This window comes from Cebus imitator, unplaced genomic scaffold (assembly GCF_001604975.1).
Source record: "Cebus imitator isolate Cc_AM_T3 unplaced genomic scaffold, Cebus_imitator-1.0 Scaffold159, whole genome shotgun sequence".
Taxonomy (NCBI): domain Eukaryota; kingdom Metazoa; phylum Chordata; class Mammalia; order Primates; family Cebidae; genus Cebus; species Cebus imitator.
Window position 1 is genome coordinate 67983 of NW_016107474.1, and position 7547 is coordinate 75529.

The window sequence follows — 7547 nt, forward strand, 5'->3', positions numbered from 1 at the left end:
CCCCCTCCTCCTCCTCCTCCTCCTCCTCCTCCGCTGTTAGGTCTCTGCTAAGTTCTTGAAAACAGGCTATCATCCCATTTACCTTAGTGGTAGTTTTACTTGTATGGATGTGGTTCTTCCATTAACTTGCAGTCCCCTGTGAACCCCATGAGGACAGGGAGGTTCTGTCTCATTTTTCTGCCCTTCCTCAGAAAGTTCTACCTCCCTCCCTACGTTTACGTTTCCTCTGAATCTAATAATTGAGTCATGAATTTTCTCATAACAGCAACATGCTCAACTGAAAGACCACATTTCTTAGCTTCTCTTGCAGCTAAATGGGACTAGGTGAGGAAGTTCAGGATGTAAATTATAGTCTGGATCACATGGGAAGAGGATCCACCTGATGGGAAATGACTCCAGTGGAAAAAGGCCTTTTTGTCTTTTCCATTGCTTGGGCTGTGGACATGATGACTGAAACTTGAGCACCCATCATTATGATATAGGAGTTAAAAAGAAAGTACTTAGGCAAATAGTGAGGGGAATCCTCAGTAAGATTTTCCTTTTAATGAAAAGCAGCCCCAAATCATTTTCCTTTCTAACAAAGAACAACCTGTAAAATCGAGCTGTAGACATAGATGTCAGTTGTGCCAATCATGTTTAAAATGATCTTCCCTTCTCTTCATCAGCCACATGTACAGTAAGGAACAGACAAGATGACACTGGTCAATGAGAGAGTTCATTTGCATAATACATTTAGGAAGGGATGGCCAGCCTTCCTCGTGTGCTGTGTAAATATCATACCTGATCGAACCCATCTGTGAACCCTATGTAAATCAGACACCACCTCCTTAAACCTGACTATAAAATCTGGTGCATCCGCCACCCACCAGTCCTTTCTGCTTGGAGACTCCTCTCTCCCTAGAGGGAACTGTTTCTCTTTCTCTTCTCTTCTGCCTTTTAAACCTGTACTCCTAAACTCGTCATGTGTGTCTGTGTCCTAACTCTTGCTGGTGTGAGACAACAAACCCCCAGGGTATATACTGCAGACAATGTAGCTACTTCAGTTAGACCATGAGGTGAAGCTGTAGGTTGATGGAGCATCAAAGCACGAGGAAACTGAGTCCCTGATAACCATAGCATCCCCTACCAAATCTGGACTGCTTGACTTCAGCCTTTTAAAAAAATCATTTTTATTGTTTTTTCATCATACAATATGTATTCAAATCACATCCATTTGAAGTGGTAAGATCATAGCTAGAGAAAAAGTTATCTTGTAAGAAATCTATTTATAAAACTCATCATAAAAGCTTTTGTTCTCTTTTATATTTCATATCTTCCCTGATAAAAGGAGCATACAACACAAAGCTAAACTTATTAGTACTATGCCTACTCTTAGTTTAGAGAGAAATAATTTTCTTTTTCAAAATTATGCACCCAATAGGGAGAAAATAACTCGTAATGTGACAAGGGTCCTATAATTCCTCTTTGTATTAGTCTGATTTCATACTGCTATAAAGAATTGCCCAAGGCTGGGTAATTTATAAAGGAAACAGGCTTACTTGACTCACAGTTTAGCATGGCTGGAGAGGCCTCAGGAAACTTACAATTATGGCAGAAGATGAAGGGGAAGCAAGCACCTTCTTCACAAGACAGCAGGAGGAAGAAGTACAGAGCAAAGGGGGAAGAGCCCCTTATAAAACCATCAGATCTCATGAGAACTCACTATCATGAGAACCGCATGGAAATAACCACCCCCATGATCAAATCACCAGGTCCCTCCTTTGCATGTGGGGATTATGGAAATTACAATTCAAGTTGAGATTCAGTTGGAGATAGAAAACCTAGCCGTATCACTTTTTAAAGCATCTTTCTTCAAATTTCTTCTCTTATACATGCCAGTTGTCATGAACAAACTTAGTTCTTACTTTTTCCAGAAAGGCAAGGCTTTAAATACTCCAGCTTCATGTACGAATCTACTTTATGTACATTAATACTTAAAATAGAAGTAAAGAAAGAGAACTGCAACCAAACATAAAAACAAAATACAATCTCAAAAAAAAAAATGCAAACTAGAAAATAGCCTGGCAGTGTTTAAACACTAATTGCTATTTTTGTAGAAAATTGTTAGATAAAAAAATGTGAGTAGACTACATACCAACGTAAATAAATCCATTGCTCTGCACAGCGAGGGGGAGTAAACACACATCTCATACTATTTGACAGCTCACATGTTGTAATTTATATGGTTTATATTCTCAGGGTCATAATTCCTAACTACCAACTTTTAGCCATTTCATATGTGATCTGTCAGAGCAACAACTCCATAGTAAGGACACTTAGTGCACATTTAGTACTTAAAGTCATACAAATACTGTAGTACTACCCACTTTGCATGCCATAAGATATGATTAAAAATAAAATGACAAATGCAAGCAGAATCTGGAATGCATCCTCTAACTAATGGGCATTTGTTAAGCACATTTGCTGGGAAAATCTTTTGCATAAAGGGACTTTTGAGACTTACAAGGCTTCCTCGGTTTTTCAAAACAATACATCAGGAATTTTGTTACCAAAAGACTTAATGAGAAATTAAATAAACCACACAACAGCTGATCCAGGTGAACTTATTCATTAAACTTTGGAAAAAGTCTGTTTTGTGCAGCTGGCAAAGAGAATTACACAAAGCTAACCAGATGAGATCAATATGGAAAATAGGGGAAAGCTGGGCATAAATGGTTTCCAATCCAGGGGAAAAAAAACCCACAGTGCATTTTCAGGGGGCACTTAAAAAAGTCTCCCTTCGTTATCACTCTAGTGTTACATCTCAGACCACACCAATATTTTGTACAAGTCTGTTGTGTGTGAGCGGAGGTAGATGAGGTTGGAGACTAAAGCAAAAGGAAGATAATCCTGTGTTTGTTTTTTTCCCAAACATCTGCCCATGCATACCTGTCAAAATTGTTTGAAGCGGTGGTACTGTTGTTTTGTTCCCAATAGCCTTTGGCCTGATCCGTAGCAATGCAGTGGCACGATCTCAGCTCACTGCTACCTCTGCCTCACAGGTTCAAGCAATTCTCATACTTCAGCCTACCCAGCAGCTGGCATTACAGGAGCCTGCCACCACGCTTAGCTAATTTTTTGTAGTTTTAGTGGATATGGGGTTTCACCATGTTGGCCAGGCTGGTCTTGAACTTTTGACCTTGTGATTTGCCCGCCTTGGCCTCCCAAAGTGTTGGGATTACAGGCGTGAGCAACTGTGCCCAGCCCTTAATAGATATTTTCAGTTCCATTAACCACTTATTAATCTGGTGTCTACTGTTGCCTCGTATGGTTTCTGGCACAGAGTATTTCAGTCTAACAATTCCTTTTGTGTTTCCTTTTTATGAAATTCCTCCTGCCATTCCCACGGGGAATGGATAATCTGGAGCAAGGAACTTGAGGTGCTGCAGAATGAAACTAGACAGATTCCCAGTGAGAGACAGCCCTTCTCACCTCCCAATGGGAAGGTTATTCTTGGGATGTTACTTGTAGGATTTTCAGCTGACATGAAACCTCCAAGCTGGGAGACTTTTCTGAAGAGTAAATCAGGGGACACCCTGGCATGACATCAATTCATTTCCTGGCTCTGACTTCCCTTGGTTCAACATACTCCACAGATGAAGAAGAAACGGTTCTGGCCAGGATTATTGCAGCTCCCAAAACAGTTGTACCCCCTTTTCCTACTAGCTTAACTGAATGCTGTTATAGCCTCATGGACTTGGGACATAATTATTTTTGGAACATTCTCATTTGCTTTTATCCTGAGATGTTCCCCAGGGTACAATATAGAATGATCCTTTCTGCTATCACAGGGGCCTGAGAAGTTCAAGGATAAAGAGATCCCTACCTGCTGCTCTGTGGTACTGCTCTGTCATCTGACATTTTTCTCATTTTCAAACGCATCCTTCTAATGAGGGAGTTCTAGAAATCCCCTCCAGAGAAAGGAGAGAGATGGGATAGAGCTTCTTGCATAGGCTGCTAAAATCTAGATCACTAAGGCTTCCCTCTGTGCCTGGCACTAGGGCAGAGGTGGGAAGAGTAAGCAGGGTGTTGACCCCATGGAGCTCAGGGTTGGAGGGAATTTAGATGGAAGAAAACAGAGACTGATGTTGGAGGGGAGTCTGTGGGATACTTAGGGGAACCAGAGGTTTATTTTAGATAGTTTGGTGGGGAGAAGTTCTCTCACCTCGCCTTGGACTCAGCTTAATTTGAATTAGCAAAAACTGTTGAAAGTAAACTAATAGTGATGGTTGCCATATAAATGCCTAAATGCTGGCTTTTAAAAAAAGGAAGAAAGAAAGGAAAAGTAAAGCTTAAACCATCTATAAAGAGCCCCTAAGTAGGCATTTGCTACAAAAACACTTAAAACCTAGCAATACATTGGAAGCAGGGAGTGGGTGGTTTATGGAGACACGAAAATCCACAACAGCTTAAAGTGGAAATACTCCATATTTCTTCTGTATTTGCAACAAATATTTGAAAATAGTTTCCTCAAATAAAAATCTGGAGATTCTCTTGACCTAGTATGAGACAATACATAGCTTAAAGTGAATCATGCCAGTAACTTAAATATAAATAACTAGATTAGGTATAAATTAAGTCTTCATTTTTTTTTACAGATTTCAAATTTGCAAATTTGCATCCTTGCTAAAAGTTGTTTGTAATCTCAGAATCAATGCTTGTGGCATTTCATAGCCACTGGTGGACACACGCAAAACTGTAACAAATTTGAGTCCTCTGACACACCTGCCCCAGCTGAGGTTGCACGGAGCCATGCTCTCCCTTCTTGTTTCAGCTCTCAAACTTGCAAACAAGTTTCCTTTTTGCCATCTATTTACTGCCGTGTTTTTCACATTTTTGTGCGTTTAGTTGGTGATTTAAAATCAACCCCATGTGTAGTGCTAAAGTGCTATGTAGTCTTCGTAAGCACAGAGTGCTGTGGTGTGCCCTATGGAGAAAATACATGTTAGATAAACTTCATTCAGGCATGAGTTACAGCACTGTAGGCTGTGAGTTCAATGTTAATGAGTCCAAAATATATACTAAATAAGGTATGCCTGAACAACAACAGACATAAAACAAGGCTATAAATTGGTGGGCTGACAAAAATGTTCTGAGCAGACGTTTGCAGGAAACTCATTTTTTTAAGGAGCAATGTCTCAGTATTCCCTAATTCAGTGTTGTCGTGATGCCACAGACCACAGTACAGCGGGTAGGGAGAACCAACTGTGTTCCTAGGGAGAACTAAAGAAAAGCATTTCATGCTTTTGCAGGAGTCCAAATTGGCCTTTCCTGCAGTTCTATCTCATAGTAGCAGATCCCAGAGATGGACTTTCTCTGGAGCAGATGGAGCTGGAATGGTTATTAGGAAGTTTACCCTATTGTATAGTCCATCTTTCAGACACAGCAAGCCTACCCAGAATGGAGGGAAAGCACACATATGAGATGCCTGATTGCTCATCTTTGACTTGCTGAGGTATCCATGAGATCTTGGAGCCTGGGAGAAAGTAAGGCTTTCCCAAGGGAGCCTGCAACTATGCGTTTAGACAGTGTTTGGTTTGTTTGTTTTGTTTTTATGAAGAAAAGCATTCATTAAAATGTCAGAGTTGTTCTCAAGTTTGTAGTTTACTTCATGATAATATCTTGGAGGAAGAAAGGACAACATTGCCTTACAGATGTTCTGGCTCCATGATTTACAAAATACCAGTTTATGAGGAGAATTCACACAAAGCGTAATCAACTGCACATGGCTTCCACCAATGAGAGCATGTCTAGAAAATAAGCATCAAATCTCAGGAACACGGGGCTCTTTATCCTCCAAGAACCATCCGAAGGATCTAAATGAGAACAGAGCGGAGCAGAGAACAAAGCTTTAATCTGAAGATGGCAAACACCTCCCACCTTGTGGGCCAACTGTGATTGATTGGTACTTATTACAGGGAAAGAGTGTTGAGAAGGAGTCTGTGCCGCACCGAATTCCATGATTAATTAGTGCTGCCTGCTGAGGGTAAGGTGTAGGAAGCATATGTACTGTGCATTCACCTTCCATAAACTTAAAGCAATTTAGCTTCAGCAGAAGAATCCCTCTCTCCCTATATTATAGGACCATGTCTGATTTGGTGATCTCTGTCAAAGTCGTGTTTAGCACATGGCCTCATGTCAAGTAGCAACTCAACAGATAATTGCTCAATATAGATATGTGGGTTGTTTGTGCACCAATGAATATGTAAGGGAAGTGGGAGAAAGAAGGCAGGTCTTCAGACCTCTTAAGTTGAGTTGGAAGAGTAGTTTGAGGCCACAAATTCCTCCAATTTGGCTTGAAGTCCAACTCAGTAGGTAGCAGCCTCCCTTGCCTTCACCTAAAGCCACTTAACTCCAGATGGATTAAAGACTTAAACATAAGACCTAACACCATAAAAACCCTAGAATAAAATATGGGCAAAACCATTCAGGACTTAGGCGTAGGCAAGGACTTCATGACCAAAACACCAAAAGCATTGGCAACAAAAGCCAAAATAGACAAATGGGACCTAATCAAACTCCACAGCTTCTGCACAGCAAAAGAAACAGTCATTAGAGTGAATCAGCAACCAACAGAATGGGAAAAAATTTTTGCAGTCTACCCTTCTGACAAAGGGTTGATATCCAGAATGTACAAAGAACTAAAACAGATTTACAAGAAAAAACAAGCCCATTCAAAAGTGGGTGAAGGATATAAACAGACACTTTACAAAAGAAGACATACATGAGGACAACAAACATATGAAAAAATGCTCATCATCACTGGTCATCAGAGGAATGCAAATCAAAACGACATTGAGATACCATCTCATGCCAGTTAGAATGGTGATCATTAAAAAATCTAGAGACAACAGATGCTGGAGAGGATGTGGAGAAATAGCAACAGTTTTACACTGTTGGTGGGAGTGTAAAGTAGTTCAACCATTGTGGAAGACAGTGTGGCGATTCCTCAAGGACCTAGAAATAGAAATTCCATTTGACCCAGCAATCCCATTACTGGGTATATATCCAAAGGATTATAAATCATTCTACTATAAGGACACATGCACATGAATGTTCATTGCAGCACTGTTTACAATAGCAAATACCTGGAACCAACCCAAATGCCCATCAATGATAGACTAGACAGGGAAAATGTGGCATATATACACCATGGAATATTATGCAGCCATCAAAAATGGATGAGTTCATGTCCCTTGTAGGGACATGGATGAACCTGGAAACCATCATTCTCAGCAAACTGACACAAGAGCAAAAAATCAAACACTGCATGTTCTCACTCATAGGCGGGTGTTGAACAGTGAGAACACATGGACACAGGGAGGGGAGCACTACACACTGGGGTATGTTGGGGGGAAATAGGGGAGGGACAGCAGGGGGTGGGGAGTTGGGGAGAGATAGCATGGGGAGAAATGCCAGATATAGGTGAAGGGGAGGAAGGCAGCCAATCACACTGCCATGTGTGTACCTATGCAACAGTCTTGCATGTTCTTTACATGTACCCCAAA